We start from the raw sequence: 27698 nt of genomic DNA, 5'->3' as shown, positions 1-27698 counted from the left end.
TACTGATTCACTGACATGTGTGGAACCTCACCTCAAATAAAACTGCTACAAACCACTGTCACCCGAAAAGGACATTGGCACACACGTAAAAGTGCTTGTGTTGAATCACGAGGCAAAGGAACTTTCCTCCCCAGCTGTCGGGATTACTCCCATTTATGCTGTCAAATATTGGGCACAAGCACAAAAATATATTTTCCCCACCTGCCAGCCCCACCTGCACTTTTAAACAGCAGTATAGGAGACATCTGTGGAATACCATCTCTAGTTCTGATTATGATTGGCAATGTAACAAAATTAAAAGGGTGCAAAATAGCATCTATGGAAGCACAAAGCTGCTCAATGGAAGAGAAAAGAAACTGCCTAACCTTGTGAGATACGGTGGCTGCTATAGAGCAGCCAGGACTCACTTCAGTCGTGCAAGGAGGAGTTGTTGAGTTTGTTCCTTCCTGAGATGCTTTAGAGCGGCCTTCTCTAACTGGGTGCCCTCCAGATGTGTTGGCTGGGCATGATGGAAGATGTGATCCAACACATCTGGAGAGCATTGAGTTGGGGAAGGCTGCTTTCAAGCAAACTTCCCCCAACCTGGTGCATTCCAAATGTTTTGGATGACAACTCCCAGAATTCCTGACTGTTGGCATGCTGGCTGAGGCTGATGGGAGTTGAAGATCAAAGCATCTGGAGGACACTGGATTGGGGAAAGCTGCTTTAGAGGCATATGTGGAACATGCAGCCTCTGGGGGCATGGCCATTGGTGTTGGAGGGACATGGCTTGTAGTTGTGATCCTGCTCTCCCTTTCCCATGCATGGGAGTGTTCCCCTACAGACCAAGGGAAGAACCAAACACCGGTTACTTGAAGAAGAAAGTCCATCTCTTTCTCTTGGTGTTCTTGACCCTACTGTACTGCCTTTATCTCTGCAGCCAGAATCAACCCTGCTGCTGAAATAGAAAATGGGTCCAGTACACTGTAGGAACATATGTGTCAGGGTGGACACTGAGCCCATAGAATCCCAGAGTAGTTCTGATTCTGAGGAAGAGCAGTCGCTCCTGGGAGAGGAGCGAGCTCCTCTTTTCCAGGGCCAACAGCTGACGGAGATTCCTCCCACCGGCATTCCTAGCTTAGATAGCAGTCCTGGGAGTGACAGAGCGCGGGAAGCAGACTTGATGGACGCGCGTCGCCGATGCAGAGAGCAGCGCCAAATGGAGGGCGCGGAAAGGAGGCGTAGTGCCCGGTTGGCGCGCAAACAACGGTTGCGCCCAGAGGATCCAAGGGAAAAGGGGAGGGACTCTCCCTAGCCCTTAAGTTCAGGGTCTGCCAGTGATTCCTTTTCAAACGGGGACCAACTGTTCCAACGTAGGGCATAGGTACTCTGCTGCTCATATCTAGTTGCTAACAGTAGAGTTGTTAAGTTGTAAAAGAGGAATAAAGCTTTGAAAAGAATCCCTTTGTCTGTGTCTGGACTTGGCTACTGGATTCGACTGAGAGAGGCCGCCAAGGAGCCCTTGACAATATGGAACTGCATAATACCAAGTCAGAGAACTGGTCCATCTAATTCAGTGTTATCCACACTGACTGGCAGCAACTCTCTAGTAGCTTAGGCAGGAATCTTTCCCAGCTCTATCTGGGAGTAGCCAAGGATCGAACCTGAGACTACATGAATACAAAGCATGTGCTCTAAACTAGGGCTGTGCAGGGACACCCCGATCTGACTTGGAAGCCGCTTTGCAGATTCGGGGGGGGGGGGCGACCCAAATCAGCCCCGAACCCAAAGCGGGATTCAGATGGCGAACCCCACTTTGGGTCCTCCCGACGCCCCCACGCAACCCCCCCAGCTCACCTCATAGAATCTCATAGAATCATAGGGTTTGAAGGGGCCTACAAGACCATCGAGTCCAACCCCCTGCTCAATACAGGAAGCCTGATTCCCAAGTGGTCTCCCATCCAAGCACTAACCAGGGCTGAGCCTGCTTAGCTTCCAAGATCAGACAAGATCAGGCACATCCAGCCCTTCTTGATGCATTCCAGCTGGGCCGCCTCCTCCTCCTCTGCCACAGCTGTTGCCTTCTCCATCGCCATGCCACCGCTGCACCTCTGGTGCCTTCTCTGCCGCTGCCGCTACGTTCTCCTCACTGCCTCCGCTGTGTTCTCCATCACCACCACCAGCCTTCACCGCCACTGCTGCCTTCTCTGTCGCCACCAGCTCCTGAGCCTTGGACAAGCGGCAACTCGTCTTCTTGCAGGGAGTTGCCATTTTTAAAATGGCAACCACCTGGAATTTCCAGGAAGTTGCCATTTTTAAAATGGTGACTCCGTGCAAGAAGAGTTGCCACACGTCTGGGCCTCAAGAGCTAGGGGCGGCGGAGAAGACAGCAGCAGCAGCGGCGGTGGCAGCGGAGAAGATAGAGAAGGAGGCTCAGGTAAGGACCTGGAGGTGCTGGGGGGGCTGGGCCTGGGGGCTGGGGGGGAGAAGCTCTGAAGTGCACCAAGTGCTTCAGAGAGCCCCCAACCCGCTCCAAGTCGCTTCGTACCCTCTTCACTTCGCCTCGGAAGGGGCACAAAGTGACCTGAAGCAGCCCGCTTCGACTTTGGGTTTGGGCCTCAGGCCAAAGCGGTGCACAGCCCTACTCTAAACTCTTCCTCAGAAAGCACTGGACAAATGGAGCATGGGATATTGGAGGACAATCTTAACTGGTTACCTTGCAGCTGCAAGAAGGATGCCCACCACTGCTCAAGGGAAAGGTACTTGCCATTTTAATCCAGAAAAATAACTCTGTTCCAGTATGAAAAGTTTGCAAAGCATTGCTTTATCCACAGAGAAGGACTGTGAGTTCCAGGCTGGAGCAAAGATGCTACAACATGGGGCCTCTTCCCAGATCACTTCTCTTGTTCCCTACAACCCCTTGTAATATCAGCCTGCAGTGCCTATATACAGTCAGGGCCAGAAATATTGGAACAAGGATAACTGTTTTGGCAGTTGGCCTCTGTACACCACCACATTGAAGTTGAAAGCAAACACACCCAGATAGGAGCAAAGTCAGGACTTTCAGCTGTAATTCAAGGGGTTTGACAAAAGTGGGGCACTAACCATTCAGGAAGGACAGCCAGTGGCATACACACACCCCCATCGTTGGTGACTCATAAGTAATGGAACAAACCAACATCATTTCAAACTGAAGGATTGCCTTTAATACCTGGATGAAAATCCTTTGCAGTCAATGACTGCCTGAAGTCTGGAACCCATGGACATGACCAAATGCTGTTTCCTCCCTCGAGATGCTTTTGCCAGGCCTTTACTGCAGCTGCCTTCAGCTGCTGCTTGTTTGTGGGTCTTTCTGCCTTCAGTCTTGTCTTCAGTAAGTGAAAAGCATGCTCTGTTGGGTTGAGATCAGGTGACTGACTTGGCCATTGAAGAACATCCCACTTCTTTGCCTTTAGAAACTCTTATTTATTTATTTATTTATTTATTTCATTTATACCCCGCCTTTCTCCCTCTCGCAAGGAACTCAAGGCGGCTTACATTATCCTCCTCCTCACCGTTGTATCCTCACAACAACAACCCTGTGAGATAGGTTGGGCTGAGAGTCTGTGACTGGCCCAAAGTCACCCAGTGAGCTTCCATGGCCGAGTGGGGACTAGAACTCGGATCTCCCGACTCCCAGTCCAGCACTCTAGCCACTACACCACACTGGCTCTTGGGTAGCTTTTGCTGTATGTTTTGGGTCATTATCCATCTGCAATATGAAGCAGCATCCTTTCAGTTTGACAGCATTCGGCTCAATCTGAGCAGAAAGTATAGCCCTATACACTTCAGAATTCATCCTCCTGCTTTTATCAGCAGTCAGGTCATCAATAAACACCAGTGACCCGGTTCCACTGGCAGCCATACATGCCCATGCCATAACACTGCCTCCACCATGTTTGACAGATGATGTGGCATGCTTTAGATCATGAGCTGTTCCTTTCCTTCTCCATATTTTTCTCTTCCCATCATTCTGGTACAAGTTAATCTTGGTTTCATCAGTCGAAAGAATCTTATTCCAGAACTGGGCAGGCTTTTTTAGGCGTTTGCTGGCAAGGGCTAATCTGGCCTTTCTGTTCTTGAGCGTTACCAGTGGTTTGCACCTTGTTGTGAAGCCTCTGTATCTACATTCATAAAGCCGTCTCTTGACTGTAGATGTTGACAATGACATGCCTACCTCCTCAAGAACATTTTTGACCTGGCTAGATGTTGTGAAACGGTTCCTCTTCACCATGAGAAGAATTCTGCGGTCATCCATTTTCGTTGTCTTCTGTGGTCTGCCAGGCCTTTTGCTGTTGCTGAGCTTGCCAGTTAATTCCTCCTTTTTCAGAATGTTCCAAACTGTTGTATTGGCCACTCCTACTGTTTTTTCTATCTCTCTGGCGGGTTTATTTTGTTTTCTCAGCCTAATGATGGCCTCCTTCACTGACATGGACTCCTCTTTGGACCTCATGTTGGGAGTTCCAGTGAACAGCTACCAAATGCAAATGTAACACTCAGAACCACCTCCAGGCCTTTTATCTGTTTGATTGGTCGTGGGGTACCCAGGAAACAGGCCCCACCTGGCCATGCAGCTGCTTGTCAGCCATTCGTTCCATTACTTATGAGCCACCAATGATTGGTGTGTGTGTATGCCACTGGCTGTACTTCCTGAATGGTTAGTGCCCCACTTTTGTCAAACCCCTTGAATTACAGCTGGAAGTCCTGACATCGCTCCCATCTGGGTGTGTTTCCTTTCAACTTCAGTGTGGTGGTGTATGGAGGCCAACTGCCCAAACAGTTATCCTTGTTCCAATATTTCTGGCCCTGACTGTATATCATAGAACCTATGGGCAATGTTGGTGCAATGGATACAGAGTTGTCGTGTGATGTATGAGCTTCCCCAGTTGTGCCAATGTTGCCCAGTTCTGAAAACTGGTCAGTATGACAAGCCTGTAATTTTCACACCATTTTTTCTGTAATACTCCCTTTGCCCAGTGCTTTCCGAGGAAGGGCTGGAGCACATGCTTTGTATTCATGTAGTCCCAGGTTCAATCCTTGGCTACCCCCAGACAGAGCTGGGAAAGATTCCTGCCTAAGCTACTAGAGAGTTGGAAGAAAAGGCTATCAAGGGCTACTAGTCTTGGTGGCTATGTGCTACTTCCAGTACCAGAGGCAGTGAGCCTATGCACACCAGTTGCTGGGGAACATGGATGGGAGGGTGCTGTTGCGCTCATGTCCTCCTTGTGAGTTTCTGGTCGACAGCTAGTTGGCCACTGTGTGAACAGAATGTGGACTACATGGACCCTTGATCTAATCCAGCATGGCTCTTCTTATGTTCTTATGACCACAGCAGACTATCAGAAAAATGCTATTTCTTTTTAATACAGAAGATGCAGCATGCAAAAGTTGGCTTCACCCTAACCTTTCTGGTTTTCGAACAAAACCAGTCACTTCATAAGAAGCTGTTTTGTGATGTGGGCATCATTTATCTTTAGCATGATACTTCACACTGAAATAGGAAGAGGGCCTGATGCACACTTCCTTCCTATTTACAGCAAAGCCTGCATTAACGATTGCTGGAGCATCTCACCATCACCCACTTTCATTTGTTTTACTTTAGCACTTGGGCCTCGCATTGTCAGCGGTGTAGTGGTAAATTTTGAAGCGTAGGCATTCATCATGACAGTCCCCAGATTACCCAAAGAGAATCCAAAATTGCAGGCAAGTGTGTTGATCCATAATAAACAAACCAGTTCCAGCAGTTTTCATATCTACCAGGAGCAGGTCTTTTGTGAAGCTTTGTTGTTGTTGTTCAGTCGTTAAGTCATGTCTGACTCTTCATGACCCCATGGACCATAGCACGCCAGGCCTTCTTGTCCTAATTGCCCATTCAAGACCAAGCCACCCCCAAATCCTTTACATTACAACAAGCAACAATATATTGTTACTGGGAAAATGCATTGCCCCCAGCTATTGTTAGGATTGTAGCTAAGCTCATAGGGAACATGGAAGTCTGGGGGGAATGGCAGATGACGTTAGCATCCCTGCTAATAAAAAAAAGTCCTGCTGTTGTGTCTCTCTGAGCCCTGGCTCCACTATACCACAGTGCATCATAGTCCAGTGTCAGGAGGCAACTGCTGCCAGTGTGGACCAATGACATCACACACTTTAACCCCAGAGGGGTAGATTTCATATACAACCCTGCGATTTCTGCAACTTAGCTAGATGATCTCAGATGGGTAAAGAACAGGGATCCATGTGCAGATCTGATCCTACCTTCTACTGGAAGCAGCCAGAAATCAGAATGCTGTGGGAAGAGCAAGCTAGGAACAGAGGAAGCTGCCTTATACCAAGTCAGACCCTTGGTCCACCTATCTAACCCAATATTGTCAACACTGTCAACACTAACTGGCAGTGGCTCTGCAAGGTTTGGGGCAGGAGTTTTTCCCACCCTACCTGGAGATCCTGGGGATTGAACCTGGGACCTTTGGCATGCAAAAATGTGATGTACCAAGGAGCTATGGCCCCTTCCCTGTTCGATGCCATAAGGCAGAGGTTTTCAAACTGTGGTCCATGGACCACTGGTGGTCCACAGCTCCATTCAGATGGCCCATGGAACAATTGCAGAATAGTAGAACATCTGCATGCATTCATTTATTTGTTACATTTATACACATCTCCTCCAAGGAACCCCAGGAGACACACGTGATCCTCCTCCTCTCCATTTTATCCTCACAACAATCCTGTGAAGTAGGTTAGACCCAAAGTGACTGGCCCAAAGCCACCCGGTGAGCTTCATGGCCAAGTGGGGATTAGAACCCAGGTTTCCTGAGCCCCAGTGCAACCAGTACACCATGCTGGCTCCCTACTGGCTCTACTTGGCACGGCACTAGATTGATTTTTCAATGTTTAGACCAGGTCTGGATGATTGAACAGGCTACAACTCCTGGGTCTAGGGCATGGGTCTGTAACACGGCACCCACAGGGACCTCCAATGGCACCCATGAAGCTCTCCACTACCTGCCCCTTCAAACATTTATTTTTTAATTAAAAACTTGAAAAGCATTGTCCTTCTTGTTCCTGAACCTGCCGCTGACCAACTGCTTGGCAAGAAGGGAACAGTTGCTTCCTGGCACCACCCAATTTTCTTCTGCCTACACAGATCTTCCCCCTTTGCTCTCTCTCTCCAATCCCAGCCTCTAGCCTCACTATTTCTTTCTCCCAACCTCTTCCCTCACTATTTCCCTCTCTTCCCTGTCTCTAGCCTTCTTCTTTCTCTCCCTTAGTAGCCCCTAGCCTTACTTGCTGTCCCACTCACCCCTTTTTCTCACTGTTTCTCTCCACTCCCAGCCTGTTGCCTTGCTATTTCTCTCCCCCTCCATCACTTTACCTCATGTTCTCCCCCTCTCCAACCTCCAGCCTTGCTCTTTCTCTCCCTTTGCCTTGCTATTTCCCCTTCCAACCTCTAGGCTAGCTATTTCTTTCCCCCGCCACTTTATCTTGCTGTTTCTCTCCCCTCCTAGCCTCTAGCCTTCTTTCTCTCACTACTTTTTCTCACTACTACTTTCCCCTCCCTTCCAGTCCCTAGCCTTGCTCTTTCTCTCCCTCACCCCTTTCTCTCACTCTTCCTTTCTCCTCCCAGCTCCTACCTTGCTCTTTTCTGCCTTCCCAGCCCCTTCTCTTGTTCTTCACACACACACACACACACACACACACACACACACAGCACCTTCCCAGGTGGGGGCTCTGATGGCAGAGGAGGAGGTAGACATGCCAGGTGGGGAATGCAGTGGCACCTGGGGTTGAGGTAAGGAAAACTTTCTTTCCTTTTGGGCGTGGGGAAAAGTCTGAGCAGAGCAATCCTATGTAGGCCTACTCAGAAGTAATTTTCACTTAGTTCCATGTAAGCATGTATAGGACTGCAACTTTAAATGAGTATTTTGTTGTGCTTCTTTGGGGTCAAATATATGGATTGCCCCTTCCTCTGCTTGTACTCTGTTTCTTGAATGAATTACTAGCCTTGGCCCCCTCAGCAGCCATTATGTGACTAGCCACACCTGTAATATATGTATACCACTTACATGGCATAGCTCCCTGTTTTTGATGTGGAGGGAAACGTGATAGTCACCCATGCCCCCACAGGCATAGTGTAACATATGTAGCCTACACAAGTAAGATGAAAGAATAACTGGTTTATTTCTTCATACAGTTCTGTTTGGCATCCATCTTGTAACCACACTCAAAGCACAGCCCTGGAGCATGCTCAACGCCACTAAAAAGGTATTATATAAGCACCTTTGTACATTGGTAATGACTTACTGCTGATAAAAATGTAGAGGCCTTCCACGCACAATTTATTGTAGAGTCTCTTGTAAAGAAAAGCCAAAAGGAGGATTGACATTGCTTGTAATGTTTTAGCCAATAAAGAAGGAGATAAAAGGGACCTCTGACTGCTCCAAGGCTTGATAATGATTGTTAATAAGCTGAAGTGCCAAGAGGTTCTAGTGACCTGTTGGAAACAAAGAACTTGTTTGGCGACAACAAATAGCAGGCTTCTAGGAGTAATTGTTGTCAGACAGCATGGTAGTATAGGATGCATAGCTGCTTTTGAAGCCAATTGGGGTGATCTCTCACAGGAGGCTTGGTTGTTTTTGGTTTAGGTAAAGACCAAGTTTGGAATAAAGACTATGAATGGATGTAGGTTCAGAATAAATGATGTTAGATTCTCACAAAATGCAACTTACCTAACAATCCATGTTCAACATCTTCAGTTCTGCATTTTTATGGAGGTCGAAACTTGAATGTATTCTTTAAATACACAATACGGGATTGCAAAGACAAGTAAGTTTTTTGTCCAAAAAAGTTACTCCTTGGTTCATACAAGATCTTCTATATTGTTTTTCACTTCTCACTCCCACACACAGTCCATTACACTCAAGGGTGATGAAGTTGTTCCTATGCAGGTGGGCTTCCCTATTCTGTTTAGTGTCAGAGGCAGCTCTCCAAATATACATCCCGAGAGAGAGAGTATTCTAAAAGAAACACTTTTGCCTTTTTACCACTAGGTGGCAACAACATAAACATATATTACAACACCCTCCATGGGAGCCATTTTGTGATGGTGCCCATGACAGTTTCTCAAATTCCCAGATGTGCCCATGGTTCCAGAAAGGTTGGGGACCCCTGGTATAGGGCTTGTGATTTTCATAATATGGCAATGGTGCTGTCTAACTGCTAAATTTTTGGAGAAAATTAGTAGAGGGGGCCTTCTCAGCAGATTGCCTGTGATTTTCATAATACAATACTGGTTTTGAGGATGATGGCAGAGCGGAAGGAAAAAAAGTTATTAAAATACAAGTTTTATATAGGTGTTATTAAGCATATATGTGAGTAGAAATACTTATATTATAGACACAACTCAATTTTTCAAAGTGCAATCCTATGCATGTTTAGACAGAAAAAAAGTCCTATAACTCCCATCATGCCCCAGCCAGACTAGGGCATGCTGGGAGTTGTAGGCCTTTTTCTGACTAAACATGCATAGGATTGCACCCATAATGCGTCAGGTATATGCTTTGTTTTGTAGAACAACAAACAATTAGTAGTCCACTAAGGGAGCAATCCTATGGCCGCTAGTCAGCAGCTAGACGGCCATAGGATATCTTGTTTTCCAGGAACCGACCTCCCCCCCTTCCATGCTGACTGCGAGGCAGCGCAGAGAACTCCTATCCTCCGCGCTCACAAGAGGAGCACGGAGCAGCCGAAATGGGGCGTGCCAGGGGGCGTGCCAGGGGGCGTTCTGGGGTGGGGAGGGCAGCAGCAGCCTCCTCCCCTGCATCGTCAGCGGCCCTTCTCCGTAAGCCCCTGCCAAAGGAAGTGAGGCGGGTGGCTACTAGGAAGAGGGCTTTTTCTGCTGTGGCACCCCGGCTCTGGAATGAGCTCCCTAGTGAGGTTCGCCTGGCACCTACATTGTATTCCTTTCGGTGCCAGGTGAAGACCTTTTTATTTTCCCAGGCATTTTAGCATTTTAGCTTTCTAAATTTTTAGCTTTGCTGTTTTAAATCTGTATTTTAAACTCCTGCACTGCTGCTAGGTTTTGTAGTGGTTGTATTGTTATATTGTGGTTTTAATGTTCTATATATTTTAAATTGTGCGTTGTTTGGTTTTAATTTTTGTGAACCGCCCAGAGAGCTTCGGCTATTGGGCGGTATAGAAATGAAATAAATGAAATAAATAAAATAAATAAAATCCTGTGGCTAGACAGTTGAAAGCGGCTGTCTAGCCAAAAATGCAGGACAGGAGGAGCGCAGAGGGAATGATCCCTTCTGTGCTTCTCCTGCCCTGCGTTGGATAAGCGGTCTCCTCCGAGTTCGGAGGCAGCCGCCTATCTGCATAGGATTGCACCCTAGGAGCCCCAGCAATTTTCCAATGGGATGCAAAAAAGAAAAGTTTAAGAACTGCCGCTGCTCCTCCTCCCCAGGACTCCTTAAGGCAGGAACTGGGAAAGCGTGTTCGCCCCGTTATTGTTGAACGGCAACTCCCATCCCCCCTTACCATTGGCAGGCTGGCTGGGGCTGATGGGTGTTGCAATCCACCAACATCTGGAGGGCCACATGTTCCCCCTCCCTGCCTTAGGGCAAGGCATGAAACCTCCGTTTAGAAGAATGGACCTGCTGAGATGCAGTGGGCTCAGTACAACAGCATTGTAGCAAGCAGAGCGATATCCTGGAAGGGGGAGGGAAGCAACACCTTCTTCTAAAAGGCTGCTCTGCACACTGGTCCCACTCATATGGGATGCAAGATCACAGCCTAGAGCTTTAACCAATTAACCTACCAATTTATGCACACAGAATTTAATTATGGCCGCTCAAGCAACCTCACCAGATGCTGTCGCTTTCAAGTGAGAGTGCCCAGGCAGCAAAAGCTGGTTAGGGAGTAATCCTATCGCCTCTAGACCACAGGGGCCATAGGATTCCCCTCTCCAAGGTTGGAGACAGTCGGAGATCCGCCCCCCCTCCCCCGCCTCATCGCAGCTGGCTGCCCTCCAAGGTCGGAAAAGTGACCTTGGAGAGGGGGGGAAAGGGGTTGTTTTGATGGGTGGGGAGGGAAGGAGATGGGAAAGGCCAAGATACAAGTTATCCTGAGCCACCTCCAGCCTCCTTCCCTCCCCCTTTGAAACACTGTCTAGCAAAAAATGCATGGCGGGAGGATGGGGAGTCAAAGATCCCCTCCGCTGCTCCTCCCACCCTCCATTGGGTGACTGGAAGCCTCCAAGTGTGGGGGATTCCCATCATTGAGGGCACAATCCTATTGACTGTGCTCTTCAAGAGTTTATGAAGAAGGGATTTGTCTTGCAGTTGCTTTCCCCCTCTATATGGGTCAAAGGGTAGTAACACTCCATGGCCATTAATGTGGTCCCCAATTGCAGCAAAAAAGTGGCAATTTTCCTTTGAAACAAGGTGTGTGGGGAGCGTGCACCTTGTTGGGAAGCAGAATCATGCTCCCAGAAGCCATTTTGGAAAGGAAAATTAACATTTTGCCACTGCAGCTGAATTTTTGCAGCAGATTTGGCCATGCGGTGACAGCCAGGGGTGCGACCCCTGCTGGGTTCTGGGGGGAAATTGACCCCAGGACCCCAGACGTTGCCTACCTCTGCTGTAGGAGAAAGGAGGCAATAAGGCTACATATGACCATACATAAATATTAAATACTATAAAACACTATAAAAACAGATGTCTAATCTGTTTTTATAGTGTTTCATGGTGTTTAATATTTATTTATTGCCTATTTGTATACTTTTGTATGTTTTTTAATCTTATATACCACCTTGGGAGAGTTCCACATTAAAGGCAGCCCTAAAAATAATTTTGAATACATAAATAAATGTTTGAACCATAGGCATGGTCTCCATAGTTCTAGAAGTTTTCAAGCCAATGCAAAGCATGTTCATTCAGAAGTACTGGTTTCCATAGAGCTTACTTCCAACTGATATCTATGGAACTTGCTTCCCATTAAGGACTGCATCCCCCAAAGGAATAATGCTAAGGGCTGATCAGGGAAGTGAACGGGAATGACACACACCAGAAAACAGCTATGCAGTCAGGAATAAATTATTGGACGCTGGTAAGTAACAGACGAGAAACTAGGAAGTCAAGCCAAGAAGAGCAGAGGTGGGGGATGAGGTGAAATAGGGCAAGGGATAGCTGTGAAAAGGAAAGACAACATAGTAACAAGCAAGGAACCAAGCTAGCAAAGACCGGGCAGAAAGCCAAGGTAATTCCGTGAATGCTAGAGCCAGGAAGAAGATGCCACATTACTCAAAGACCGCTAGGTTGTCTCTCGAGTTCAATGAGAGTGTGTGGCATGCCTGATATAGCAAGCCTGGGGGTTGAAAGGTGAATGAGGCTTACAGTGCAGTACACAAAACCAGGGAAAACATGAAGCCTTTGGGATCAAGATTGCTCTGTTACAGGTAATCTCCTTAGAAGTTAGGAATGGAGGATAAATTTCGCTTTGCATTTTAATGCAAACTTACTGAATTTCACAGTTCCAAACCATGCTCATTCCTCCAAATTTTGCCATGGGGTTCTCCAATTTAAAAAAGCGAGCAAAAATGCATATATTAGAGGAAAGTGCCCACAAAAATGTGTGTACCGATGAAAAGCATGTTCAAATATGCATATTAGGAATACTGCTTGCAAAGAATGTGTATATTAGGCAGAATTATGTACAAAATACATGCATTAGAAAGAAGAAATGTGCACAAAAGTATGTGCAAAATGTCATGCAAACTTAAAAAGAAAAATTCTCAAAGTTTGGACAAATTGAAGTTAAGATTGTAAAAAATAAGAAACTGAAATTGACAGTTTTATCCATCTTTAAGTGAAGTGATTTGCATGACAAGTTATACCTGCTGAAATTCCCTCTTCTGCACAAATAGTAAAGGTGCAGAAGCTCTGTTCTTTTTCCAACTGGCCTCCCTAGCAGTATGTCTAGAGCAAGGGTCCCCAGCCTGTTTGGGTCATTGGGCACATTTGGAAATTTGAGTGTTGTGGGCACTTTCACAAAATGGCTGCCATGGGGGCTTGCCCATTCATAAATGGCTATCATTTATCCGGTCACAAAACACCCATTTCCCAGAAGGCAAACTGGTGAGACTAAAAGAAAAGCAATCAGCCCAAGAACCTAAGTATAAGGCAGAGCTGGGGACTGAGCTCCAACACCCAAACCCATTCTAGTGAATCCAAATAAAGATGGTGCTAGTGGATGGCAGTTCAGTTTGCAACATGCCAGCCTCCCAGTTAAGTGTCCATGGGCACCACGTTGGAGACCTCAGGGCTAGAGTGCTTTTCTCCCAGACTCCTAGTGAAATGCGAAGCTGTTAAAACTACAGGGAAGTTATGAAGGCGATGCAAAAGACTGAAGTCAGCATTGAACTGATCCTTAGTTCTTAATTAGTTCTCAGGTAGCTATGCAGCTGAGCTATCTGACCCAGAAACCTAAGTTCAGAAACCCCTGCCTTGCCAAACAATTCCATGCTTAAAGCAGAGCAGGTGTCATTTCTCTGTTCTAAAGAAGTCCGTCCTCCTAATTAAGATGCTATCTGCAGCTGGCAAGCGTTGTCCCCTGCTAGGAAGACTAGGATTTGGTAGGAAGAAAAAGCATTATCTTTGCCCCAGCATGACCCAGCCTGCCTATTAGCAGCTGGCCTGCCTCCAGGGAGACACAGAGGGAGACAGAAACCAGACTATACCTGGGGCACCCTCATTTCTGCAGCAGGTCAGCCTGTCCCTATGCAACTGCAAGTACTGTATGTAAGTCAGGTGTGATGATAGTAACCCAGACTCGAATGATTTCTCAAATGCTGATTATATTAAACGTACATACTCACTGTGATGGGAAAACACCCAGTCTCAGCGAGAACTAGAACCAAGGGTGAACTTTTAAATGTTTCCAGGAAAAATCTACAAGGACATTGTTTTGAATTGTTTCTATTTTGGCTAAAACATAATGGCCCAAATTTTGGCAGCAAATAAATAAAATGTGAAGGTATCATCTCAGATGAAGATGAACACCTATTTACCCCTATGAAGACACCAAAACTAAAAAAATCCATGTGATATTCTTCATTTGCTTTCTGCCTTGCCCTGTTCCTTTTTTATTGCTATTATTCCTCTCCAATATTTATTTATTACATTTATATGACACCCTCATCAACAAAACAAATACAATATTAAAAATGAAATGTACAATACTTAAAACAGAAAACAATAAACATACAAGATAAAACTTTCCTTCTAGCTGAGTCAGAATAAAACAATTAGCAACTCAGATTAAAACATCACACTAAGAGTACCATCTTATAGATATCTGCTCAAAAAGAAGTGTGTATAGGTAAGTAGGTCTAGGATTGCAGCCTAAAACAGTGAGAGACCAAGGTTTTATTAAAACCGAAGTTTGTTTAAAAGGGCTTGGTGAATAAGGGCACAATCCTATGCAATTTTAGACAGAAAAGTCCTACAACTCCCAGGAATGATGGGACTTTTTTCTGTCTAGCCATGCATAAGATTTCACCCTAATGGTTTTCACCTGACGCTAAAAAGAAGGCACGAGGTGAGCCTCTCTGGGGAGGCTATTCCACAGCCAGGATGCCACCACTGGGAAGGCCCTCTCCTTAGTAGCCATTCACCTCACTTCATTTGGTGGGGGCACATGGAGCAGGGTCTCTGAAGAGGAGCTTACCATTCAGGTAGGTGTATATGAAAGAAGGTGATCTTTCAGGTAACCTAGCCCCAAGACATTAACAGACATATAAGTTAAAAGCAGCCCTTTATCTTGGACCCAGGAATAGACTGGGAGCCAGTGAAATCAGATGGCAGAGAGCTGACAGGACTGGAGCCAAAACGGGCCACTGTGAAACAAGATTAAGGTATCAGCATGCTCAAGTGAATCCAGCAGTATACAGAAGTACAAAACATTAAAAAACAAACCTCGAGGAGGGCAAAAATCCTCCAAAACACCCTAATAAGGACTGAGCATGCTAAGTTGCCTCTAGGAACCATGGAATGTTGGTGCCTATTGGGAAAGGAAAACAGGAAGTGGGAGGCAAGGACTGCTTGAGCCCTTTACAGCAGGGGTGAGAAGAAGGTTGATCTCCAAATATTTTGGATTTCATCTCTCGAAAGCCCCTGCCAGCATGGCCAATGGTCAGGAATGCTGAGAGTTGAAGTCCAAAACATCTGGAAATCTACCTTCTGCCCACCCCTGGCCTAGGGTGACATTAGCGCTACCAGCCTCCACTGGAGTATACGGTTGAGGATGAGTCTGTGGTGGAAGCCTATCATAGTTCTTTTGGGGGGGTGGCAGCGACCCATAGTAAGAAAGGGTCTATCTGTAGGGAAAATCAGCCCCACTCCCAGATATGTAACAATTTGTCACATGATTTGTTGTCTCGTTTGATTTATAATGACATAAGACTAGATATCTGCAGAATTAGGGAAGGATCATTGGTCAGTCTGACAAAAATGGACAGTGTACAGAAAGTTACCTCTTTTGCTTTCAAAACAGCCAATACATGGCAAAAGTGGGAGGGGGAACATGGAATGGATTGTTTTTATTATATAACTGCTAAGATTTACTGAACTGTAGAAGTGTTTTATTTCCATGTTTTATATTTGTTATGACTTGAAAAATAAAACTACCGACTGACTGTTTTCTGGATTGCATCATAGGAACATAAGAAGCTGCCTTATACTGAGTCAGATCATTGGTCCATCTAGCCTAGGATTGTCAACACTGACTGGCAGCAGCTCTGCAGGGTTTCAGGTAGGAGTTTTTCCAGCCCTACCTGGAGATGCCAGGGATTGAACTTGGGACCTTCTGCTTGTAAAATATGTGCTCTACCATTGAGCTACAGCACCTCAGCCTGCATGTCTTCTGTTATGAAGGACTCCAAAATTCTGCTGATCTGTGGTGTGGCCTGTATCTGGACAGGGACTAGAGTTTTTTGGTCTTGGAGAAGGGCAGAAAAGCAGGTCCCATAGGATCCTGAGGCCTCGCACAACCCAAGAGGAGCTGCAGACTTCTTGTATAAACTTTCTGGCCACTGTGCTGATTGCCTTAATTCCTCTGTGTTAACAACTTGCAAATTTCCGATTTTGCCTCAGGACAAAAACTACAGAAGCCCCCATCATGAAAATATTTTATACTGATTTCTAACCTTCCTGTTTAAGCCAAATAGAAGGAAAAATAAAGAATTCAATGCTTTTTAAAGCTGTAAGACCCTGAAAACCCAATATTGTGTAAGCAAGCATGCTTGCATGACTTTTGTCACCTTTAAGACCATCTCCAAAACCCCTCTAGCTATCTTGCTCACCTGCACCTGTGAAAGCCAGAAATATGCACCCATCCACTCCCTCTTTTCCACACATCAGGAAAGAAAGAGAATCCCATGGTCTTCTTTCTTCCGTTAAAGTCTGACATCTAAAGATCCATTTTCCAACGTCTACAAGTAATCTTAGAAGACTTGTTTTGTTTTATTCTGACTACTACATCCTGAGAGAAGGATAAAAACCGCAACCCAAATTCATAGAACAGCAGGGCGTGAGGGAGGGAGAGAAAAGGACTTTTTCCATCCTTTCTGCTCAGAAGAGAAACACCACCACCCTTTCCTCCCTTCTTTTGTCGGGGAAATCGTGGTCCAACAGACTGGAGGTCACACGTGTTTGGAGGATTTGGTAAAGCACTTTATTCATACTTCTCAGGAGGTTGCTCTCCTGAGAAAAGAACAACAACTCCAAAATGGTGGCACACATATATATACATATAAGAGGCAGCTGGTGGGGTCGTTCTGCCTTCAAGGCGGCCTCCATGCAAGGATTACACAGCCAATAGCAACATTTGGCAGCAACTTACAACCAATCATATTGAGATAGCACAGCAAAGGTTCTGCACATGCTCAGTTATACCTTACTCATGTGGGCATGATGATCTCATCATGGCTCTTGGCACATACGTAATGATATATGTTATCAGTGACCTGAGTACTTCAAAACACTTCCTTGCGTGAACACAATAGAATTGTGAATGTGCTTTGTCCATCTCCATCTCCTGGAGATAGTCTCTTACTGTTCGCTCACAGGGGCTTGTTTGCTTGTGCGAAGTATTTTTATCCTCTCCCTCAGCCAAAAAGTTTTCCAGAGTGGCTTACATATAATCAGCAAAACAAGATCGTCCCTGCCCACAGACTGACAATCTAATCTAATCTTTTGCTAACATGATCTGGAGAAATCAGCAAGGTGAAGCTTTCCAGGGCATGGAGATAAGCATTACCACTTGCTGAAAACTATAGAACATCAAGCTGCTTTTAAGGGCACAGGAGCCAGTTGAGAAATTGGCAGCCCCTGATTTTCAAGGCCTTGTAGTCTTTTACTGCTTCCCCCACAATTTCTCCCCTTCTTTCCCAGAGAAGGAACTCAACAGAGCTTCCCAACACTTCACAAGTCAACAAATAAGGAGAGGTAAATCTTTGCATCATCTTCTCTCTTTTCCTCCCTTTTCCTAATATTCCACCCAATACCAAACTCCAAAACTCCTAGGCTCCAGCTCTTTCTCTATCTACTTTCTCCCCAAAACCCTGCCTTTGCTCTTAACCCTCCTCCAAACTCTCTCACACAACTCTCCAGAAGAGTCTTGTTACTCCCCCAGTCAAAATATCAGGCTGAAAGTTCCTTCTCCCCCCCGCCCACTTTCTCCCCCTTCCTACACACACACACACACACACACACACACACACAGTTTTCTATGCATCCCAGTGTACTTCACTGTTGACTTCAAATGCTTGTCTTTAACCTTCTGAGTGTAAATGTATGATTCTAATTCCCCAAATGTATGTATAGTTCTAATTTCCCTGATGTGTGATTTTAATTCATTTTAAATTCCTCTTTAATAAATCAAAGAATTGCTTTCAATTGCTTTCACCCTTGTTGTGGTCTCTCTCTCAAATTTTGGGTATATCAGGTTTTCCAAAGTGCCCAGAGTTTCACGCCAAAAGATCCATCATATATGTTTTTGGTTTACAAGTATATGGTATGCATGTCCATGTAAATTTAAAGCATACTTCCTATCACTTCTATTAGCAAAACTGATATTCAAATGGCAGAGAAAACCCAACTGAAGAGTGGGGTTAGGTTTAAACTTTAGAAGCTTGTGATAAGGAAGTTGTCTACGCTCTAGTAACCTCCAAGTTAGATTACTACAATGTGCTCTATGGGGGGTTGCCTTTGAAGACAGTTGAAGCTGCAGTTTGTTCAAAATGCAGCGGCCAGACTGATAACCGGGAAAAGGTCTAAATATATAACACTGATTCTGGCCTGCTTGCAATGGTTGCCTGTATGTTCTTGAGCCCGATTCAAGGTGCTGGTTTTGACCTATAAAGCCTTACACGGCTCAGAACCACGGTACCTGATGGAGCGCCTCTCCTGGCATGAACTGACCTATACACTATGTTCAGCGCCTAAGGCCTTTCTCCAGGTGCCTCCTCTGAGGGGGGCTCGGAGGGTGGCAAACAAGGGAGAGGGCTTTCTTGGTGGTGTTCCCCCCACCCATTATCGAATGATCTCCCTGATGAGGCCTGCCTGGCGCCAACGTTCTTATCTTTTCAGCACCAGGTTAAAACTGGCCTCTTCTCTCAGGCATTTGGCAGCATATAATGAGTTTTTAATCAAGTCCTGGATTGTCTTTAGTTGTTGAAAAATTGTTTTTAGATATATGTTGTCTGTTTGTGTGCTATCTGTTTATATGTTTTTATATAAATGGTTTTGCACTCTGTATAATGTATTTTAGGGCGCAATCCTATGCATGTTTAGACAGAGAAATGGCCTACAACTCCCAGCATGCCCCAGTCAGTATGGCTGGCTGGGACAAGCTGGGAGTTGTAGGCCATTTCTCTGTCCAAACATGCATAGGAAGTGCTCTCAGTGGTTTTTAAGCTTTGCAAACTGCCCAGAGAGCTTCAGCCAAGGGTTGGTATAGAAATATAATAAATGAAATGAATGAATATGTTGAAATGGAACAAGTCTGACACGGTAACCATTAAGAAACCAGTATGAAGCAGCTTATGTTCACCTGTGTGAGGCTTAAGGGTGGGATCATATATATTATCATATATGCTAACAAGCCTCCCAAGTATGGATTCTTTTGTTGCCAAAACAGCACTATCCATGCACATGAAGGATGTATCAGCAGGCTTGGGGGAACCCAAAAGTACAAAAAAAACTTTTTTTTTGTATTTGCAAAAGTACAAAAAAAAACTTTCGAAAAAAAATCCCAGGCGATGGGGAGGGAAACCCCAAACAGCTCAGACCCTCCTACACAGCAGCGGCCTTAATGTACAGGCCTCTCTGCACATTTACCTCTTGCGTTTCCTCCCTTTCCACATCCTCGCTTTATTTTACAAATGTTTCTGCAAAGGCTCTATACCATGTAATGTCCAGGGAGGTGGCCGCATTAGTCAGTTGCAGCAGAACCAAGAAAGAGTATTGTGGCACTCTGAAGGCTTGCCTTAATTATAGTGTAGTAAGCTTTCATGGACTACAGCGCACGATGCATGTGATGAAGTGGCCTCTAGTCCACAAAAACATTTGCCATAAATAAATGTGTTTAATCAAGGTGCCACAAGTCTCTTTGCTTTTAAAATTACACATTTTTAGCAGATTATTATTATTAATAACTCCCTTTTAGTCTTCCTTTCCCCCTTTACCTCCTGTGCCTCGCCTTTCTATAGAAAGCAAAATTCTTCCCGGCAATTTATTTTAAGCGCTATGTAAAATATTAACGAATCTAGTCTGCCCTCCCAGACATGTTGTTCTTCTTGGAAGTAAACAAGCGAGCTGCACGGGGCTTCCTTTCAAGGCAGCGCGCATTAGCTCGGAGCCCCAAAGCCGCATATGCAAAGCGGACGCCCCGGGAATGTAGAATTGGGTTTGCTGGTTTATACGCAGCGGTGGCGGCGGCGGAGAGAGACTGACCGACAGTGGAGGCTGGTGGCTCCGATGTCAGTGGGGCTGTGCAAAGCCACTCTGGGTTTCAGTCAGAACTCTAAACGAACTATCCAAGGTACTGAACCCTACCCCCCCCCCAAATGGGTCAGCACTCTGGGTAGCTCCCTCAGAGTTCTGGCTGGTTCTGACTGAAACCCAGAGCGGATCCACAGCCCCGCTGGCATCGGAGCCACCCGCCACCGCTGCTGCCTGAGGTCTCCCCTCCCTCCTCCGCCTCCCCCAGAGTGAACGTTCGGTCTCCCGCGCGCAGGCGCTGTGGCTGCAATGCGGGGCGTTCGCGCGCAGTCCCCGCACTCCGCCCCCAATCCCGGCCCCCGGCTCCTTGCCTCCCGCCCTTCCCTCGCGTCGTTTCCCTGCTGGGACCAGGAGCCCGGAAACCAGGCCGCGAGAGGCCCGTTACGGGAAGCGCCTCCTCCCGCACCTGCCACGCCCCCGCCATGACGTCACCGCCTTGCCTCCCAGTGGCCGCCCGAGTGAGGCGCTCGAGCGAGTCCCCCGTCAGTCGCGAGGCCGTCGGCGTAGCCGCGCCAGAGGCTGCGAGGGGCGGAGATCGCCGCGGGGCTGGCCGGAGGGCGATGGGTCGAGGCCTGCGGGCGTTGCGGGGCTAGCGAGCGGACGAGGAGGTGAGGGGCCGTTCCGCGTCGTCGCCAGCTCCTCCTCCCTCCCGGCGCGCCTTGCCCTTTTCGGGAAAGGGAGCGAGGGGACGACGGCTGCGGCCACAGCCGGGCCAGGCCGGAGGGGGAGTGTGGCGGCCGCTGCCCTCCCCCTCCGGCGGGCCTTGCCCTTCGCCGCGCGGCATGAGACCTAGTCCGTTAGCGGGGGCGACGCCTAAGTGCTTCGGGGCGCCCTTTTCGTTCCCTCGCCGGGCGTATCGCCTCGCTTTCCGTCTGTCGGGCTCGGAGGGCTGCTCACGATGGGTCGGATCCAGCATGGTTCCTACTTAGGGTAGACCCATCGGAAAATAGGATTTAAGTTAGACATGGCTTACGTCAGTTCCATTAATTTGAATGGGCCTACTCTAAGCAGGACTTGCGTTGGATTTTACCCAGTGTTTTTTAAATGCCTGTGTGTATGTGTTTTACACGCCCGACGGGTCACGTCTGCCCTAGTGCTACCCTTTTTAATCGTGTTTTAAAATCGCTCTCTTATAGCTGTAGCCATGGTTACAGTGGGGTGGGATTTCCCCGCCCTCTTTTCTGCTTGCTGTTCTTGTGTATGTATGAAGTGTGTGTGTGTGTGGGGGGGTGTTAATCAGCACTCTTCTCGAGTTCAGAAACGAGTCGGGGAGTGGTCGTTCATCTGGACTAAGCGATAATATGGGATATGAGGGGGGCAGCCATGGAAGGAATAATCTGTTACATGGGGTGAAGAAGACTGAGGACTTGCGCTAATTTCTCTCGCTCTTTTCCATCTCAGCGCTGCTGTGTGAGCAAGATAAGCCACTGGTCATGTCAGATACGGGTGTGGATTCATTCTTTCCTGGATCTCCTCAGCTCTCTACCCCAGCTATTTGACTTCTCCGACTGCTTCTCTCTCCTACTAACCTGCTCTCAAATGCTGTTTAGTCTATGAGGATTGTGTGTTCTCTGGGCATGGGCTGTATCACATCCTTATTGCATCATGGAGGTGGTAAACCTCTGCTTGGGCTGTATCACTTCAGACAGAATGGGAGTTCCCAGGAATGTTCATGTATGCACCCCGCACCCATTCATCCCCCAACACACCATCCATATATAGAAAGCTAAGGGAGAAGGCTCTGCTGGAATACTTGTCATTCACAGCTAGTTTTCTGTATTAAGAAGCATTGCGGGGGGCATGGAGGAGCATCCATTCAGCCATGCAAACCTTCATCTGCCGTTGCAAGTGGTACAGCCCAGGTGATCTTTACTGTCAGTGAGAACTGTGCTGTAGTTCTGTACCATGCCTATGTCATCTATACCTAACCCCAGTTGGTATAAAGTATATACAACTGCACTTGCTCATATCCATTCCTTGTTTGCCCTTGTTTCTCTCTGCTGCCTTTCCTTTGTTTTAGGCAGCTCCCTGCTGTAAAGCTCTTACAGTCTATCTTTTATTATGGTTATGTTACTCTATAAAGTGCATAATTGATGGCACGCTTTAAACTAATAGCAATAATGCCATGTTTAAAGCACTGTTGATATTAAATAGTAGTATTTCCTCATCCCAGATCTCTTGGGTCAAGATGGCGGGAAGGGTTGACCAGAATTCATCCTTCATTTTATTTTTTTATTTATTCATTTCATTTCTAATAGCTGAAGCTCTGTGGGTGGTTCGTTCATTTCTCTATCGGAAAGCAGGTTGTGTTGCAGCTCAGTATTACTTCTACTACGTGTTTCTAGGCTTAGCATATGTGCACTTCCTCAAGGATGGTCATAAGTGTGCCTGATAACGGGATTTCCACTGGATTAGATAAGTGCAATGATACTTATTTGGCTAGAATAATGTGTTCACTTAATTTCCTTTCATGTATTTTTCTTGTTCCTCTGCCAGATTTGAGTAGCTTGCTTTTGTAGCATAGAAGAGTGGTGAATTTTTCTGGAATGAGGGCCCTTTAGTTCACTTGAGTTCATTGTTGATAATGGGGAGAGATACCAGTAGCGACTACAGTTTTCTTAAGGCAGCGTTACCCAAACCTGCTGCCCTCCAAATATATTGGGCTACAACTCCACATGCTGGCTGTGGGATTCTGGGAGTTGTCGTCTGGAGGGTACCAGGTTGGGCAAGGCTGCCTTAAGGCACTTCCTAAATTGCCGTCAAAGGCAAAAAAGGCAAGATCAGATGTGGTTTCCTCTTGCTTTTATATGCTTTTCTGGTACTCTGGATATTTTCTATTGTATGTAAAGTGTCTATTTTAACAAAAAATGGTATTAGTACTTCGCAACCAAAATTTCTTGTTTCGAGATATAAATGTAATGTGCAGTATGATCCTCTGTAGAGTTAGGCTTGCCTAAGACTATTGAAGTAAATTATTTTAAATGCATCTAACACTGCATAAGATTTGGCTGTTAGTAGGAGGCAATATCAAAATTCTGTTCGCTGATATGTGACAAGCCACTTCATTATTTATTAAATGGTATTTACGAATCACTTGTGTTCAAGAAATTTTAAATGGAAAATAAGTCTTCTTATAGAAGACAAGATTACCTTCCTGGGAATATCTATTTTCAGTGCTATGTTTTCAGTAGAAGAGTTGGCGCCTGCCTAATTTGTAGTGGTAGGGAGTTTCAGAGAGTGTTATGCTAGCTTGCTGCCTTTGATTTGTAAGGCACTCCGCTGTGCCTAGAAGACTCACATATGTGGCCTATGCAGACAGCTTTTAATATACATATTTAAAAAACCAATTTCTCCATATGTTCAAGACACACTGAGTTGTGGGAAGAGACACTTATATAACAATACAAGGAGCACTGAAAAGATATTTCAAAGGAGTGTCAGTGTTTAGGAGTCAGCCCTGTGTAGGATTTAATATTTCCACAGCCTAGGTGCCAGCAGAAAATTAATAGGAGCCTGGAAGATCTGCTCATAGGTTATTTAATACAAACCTAAAATACAGGATTCAGTTGAAAAACAAGTGCATCGGAATACATTTTCCAGTTGAGAAACAGATGCACCTTAAGCATCTCTCCTAATCTATGCATATTTCAACTCCAAATTGTAACACAAACAAGACTTAGACTTAAACAGGAATATGGCAAAACAGTCAGATTTTATTCATGAAAGAAAACTGATCTAGCTTGTCTCCTAAAGGGGGAATTTTATTAGGGTGTAAGGTGTACCTCACCCAACTTCATGTTTCTAAGTGTAGCAGGAGATAGGGTAAGCTAATAACATAACTGAGGCTAAAGACAGGGCAGAAAACTTTCCACGTCTATATTTCCCATAGAGAATTTTCCTTTTCTTATACAGTCATTAATTCATAAAATTAATTAGTAACATAATGAATGGCTACAACACCAGTCAAATTAGGCGGTTCCAAAGTTGTAATTAACTTTGTCAGGTGACTCCCTACGAAGCGTGTGTGTGCGCGCGTGTGCGTTAGGGGCGAGGTTATAAAAGGCAGCATCCCATGTTGCTCAATCTGAGTTGGAGGCCACAAGCTGTGCAGCCTGCCCACATTTCCCTTTATATTAGGTCTACCCTAGGCATGTGCTGATCACCTTTCTTGTGGACAGGGAATAATTCTTTTCATGCCATCTAGATTGGTGAGGATAGGCATATTTTTTACCTTCCTTGGAGTAATCTTTATAGTTTAGCAGTTATCTGAATGTTAAGTTTTCTGTGATTGAATTTAGTTTTATGCATGGTATAACCCTTTACTTTTACTTAATATAGTCTTCATTGTGTTATTCACTTGTTGCAACCTGGCGGATGGGACAGTACCTGGGGGTGGCAGCAGCAGGCGAGAGAACTAACGCCCATAATCTTGATGGATACTCCTGTTATAATAAACAAGGGACTAGGTGGGAAGCCAACTACAAATCCTGGCTTCAAATTCTGACTCGTTGAGGAGAGACAAACCAGGGGTCCAGGTTCAGACAAATTGCTAAGCTTTCTATTGCTTGTAAGTTGCTGGTTATTTTAGCTGCTTCCACTTGCAGGAGGAGACAGGCAGGAGCAATCGGGCAGCATGCACAAGTATGCTTGCTTGTTACTGCTAAGCTGGAATTCTCACCAGTTCTGACTTACTGTTTTGTGCAAATATGGCCATTATAATTACTGCAAGAGATGCTGGTGTTATACTTCTGTTTCCTGCAGCAAACATACAGAAGTTGTGGATGGCCATTCATGCATACATGTTTAAATACCCATATGCACTATCTAAAAACCCTGATTGGGTCACCAGTATAATTATGTTTTCTGCACAAATGATGATGTGTAGCGCTGTCAAAAATAGCCCAATTACTGCTTTTGGGAACCTGTCAGTTGTATAAAATCTGAGTGGAATGAAGTTCTTAGCTAGCCATAGGTTGTTCCGGCCTCAGTTCTAAACCACAATCCCAGTTAAATGCTGCATTGAGCATAATGCCATATCTGCTATATGTGCTTTCTTTTCTTTTTTGAATCTATTTTTATTTTATTTTTATAAATGAAATAAACACTACCAACAACATAATCAGAATCTTCAGTTTCCAACATTACAGTATTCTAAGAAAAAGAAAAAAAGGGAAGATAGCAAAAGAAGGAAGAGGAAAAAGGAAAAAAGAATTATATTAAACTTCAATAAGAACAAACCAAATATCCAGTCTTATAGCAAAGGAATAGGAGCAAACAATCCATTTCCATTAGCCATATGTTACCATTCAGTTAACGTGTATTAAGAAACATTAAAAGTTTAGCCAACAAGAAATAGTAATAATAATCCCATAATGATATTAATAATAATACTAATAAAAAGAGGGGGGAAGTTTAAGAAAAAGATAAAAAAGATAAACAAAAGCAAATCATTTGTATATTTTAAGTAATATCATATGTAAAAATATATATGTGTACACACACATACTCACACAAATAGGCATTCTATTACAATATAACACAAAAAAAGGAGAAAGAAAAGAAAAATATGCAAACATTTATTCTGGCATACTGCCTAGACATCTTATCAGCTATAGTCCAAACAACACTTCAAAAGAACAGTAAAGATGGTTAAGTTCCAACTCCGGAGGCTGAGAGATTTGGTTCCCTTATTTTAATTTTAATACCAATTAAAAATGATTCTGCAGCATCAGGATCCAAAAATCTTTTCATCTGGCCTTCAGAAAGAATGCAAAATGTAGCTGGATATTTAATATGATATTGCAGGTTAATTTGCTTTTGCCAAACTTCTCTCCTTGGTGAACTGCCTTCTTCTGTCAGCAATTTCTTTAGTATAATCAGGAAAGAGCATAACCTTGCCATTTGCTGGTCCCCACTGAAGCTCACCTTGTTCTCTTGCCAGACGCATAAGATAATTTTTTGTGGAGACTCGAGAAAATTGAACAATAACAGTCCCAAAATTCCCTTTAGTGCCACATGCTGAACCAGGAACACAATATGCATGCTCAATATCAAGTAAAAAATCAGATGGTAAAGCAAATAGCTCATGCAAAAGTTTATCCATAAATTCAGCCAAACCTATATCAGTAGCCACATCTTTAATACCAAGGATACATAGATTCGCTCTGCGTATGAAGGCCTCCAGTTGAGAAATTCAAGCAGACAAAATATTATGAGACGCTTCGATGGCCGTTTCATGAGCAGTAACCCAATCTTCAAGAGCATTAGCCTTCGTTTCCATCTTTTGAAAAGAGATATTAATTAAACCCACAGCCCCATGAAGGGCAGTAATTGAATCCTGAATTGTTTCCAGTTTCTTTGACTGCTCTGGTAGCTGAGAAGACATAGTTCTTATCAACACAAGCAACTCCTCTTCATCTCTCGCATTTCTAGAAACCTTTGCCGAGAGAGCAATTGGGGGGGTGGGTAGGTGGCATTCTCAAGCTTTTCCTTTTTTCCTTTGGTACTGCCATCCTCCACTTTCAAAAGCACAACAAGCAAGTATAATTGTAGGAACAAAAAAAAGCAAACGCTTACGCAGATTTAATTACAAGTCCTCAAATATTGCTGGTAGTTTAAATTCAGAAATATTATTTGGAGCCGTTTGTCCTTATGCCTCCTAATTGCTTAGGAGTTTCAAACAGCGTTCAGTAGATGACACTCCGGCATCTAATCTTAGATTTCAGCCCCTCTGTTTCTTCGCAGAAGCAGCTGTTCTTCCAAGATTTCATCCGGATGGTACTGTAAGCTTCCCCTTTTAATTCCAGGGGAAGATAAAAAGGTTTCTCAACCTTTTCCCAGCTGTTTGAGATAAGCAACCTGTGAAGCTCTGCAAGTCACTGCAGGACGCCATGGCTCCAACTGGATGTGTCTGCTATATGTGCTTTCTAGCTGATGAAACATTAGTTTCATTAGAAAGTACAGAAGTATGACAATATAGAATTCAATATTCTCTCAATTTCCTAGTGTGATTTATGAATGTGACTGGTGATCACACAATTATGCTTTCATAGTTACTCTGAGCAATTTTTTATTCTTTTGTTCTTTTCATTACCAACAAAGTGAAACCGTTACAAAGAATGTTTGCTGTGCTTTTTGGCTGCTTCAGTAAAAAGGCTTCATAGAAACTTCTATAGTTCACCTCATTTCATTGGATTTGGGAATCTGATCCTGTCTTTCCCCACCACCCAACTTTTGTTTTTGTTTTGTGACAATCAGGATATGTTCCTCCTACCCCTCATCCTATAATGCAGGGGTGGGAAACCTTTCTCAGCCCATGGCCAGATTCCATTCTGGAGACATTCTTAGGGGCAACATTCCAGTTGTGGGTGGGATCAAAGGCAAAATTGGGTGGGGTTCATCCCCTCCCCCAATTTCTTTGTTACCAATTTATAGTAGGAAGCAAGTCTATTCAGAAGTAAGCATGAGCAGCAGGACTGTTCACAAAACAGGACTAGTCTCTACATGACCATTCAGAAGTAAGCAGGACTGAATAGCTCAGCAACTTCCTCCCTAGCTCCATCCCATCTTCCCCACAGGGAAAAGCTCTTATCTCCCTCCAGTCAGCAGCTGAGGGAGCCGCTT

The 27698-nt window shown here is 45.1% G+C and overlaps 1 protein-coding gene across 2 annotated transcripts in view; it reads left to right on the top strand.

Annotated features, from left to right (window-relative positions):
* Positions 1 to 20560: 20560 nt before the first annotated feature.
* Positions 20561 to 27698, top strand: part of IL6ST (interleukin 6 cytokine family signal transducer) — a 57026-nt gene continuing 49888 nt past the window's right edge. For both annotated transcript variants that reach the window (XM_084833267.1, XM_084833266.1), the window contains exon 1: positions 20561 to 20683. The gene's annotated coding sequence lies outside the window, so the exon portion shown is untranslated. The remainder of the gene's footprint in view (positions 20684 to 27698) is intronic.

This window comes from Heloderma suspectum, chromosome 2, assembly GCF_057233095.1.
Source record: "Heloderma suspectum isolate Gila_16-S chromosome 2, 16-S_ref, whole genome shotgun sequence".
In the NCBI taxonomy this organism is placed as follows: Eukaryota; Metazoa; Chordata; class Lepidosauria; order Squamata; family Helodermatidae; genus Heloderma; species Heloderma suspectum.
This window is presented reverse-complemented; position numbering and strand designations above follow the sequence as displayed.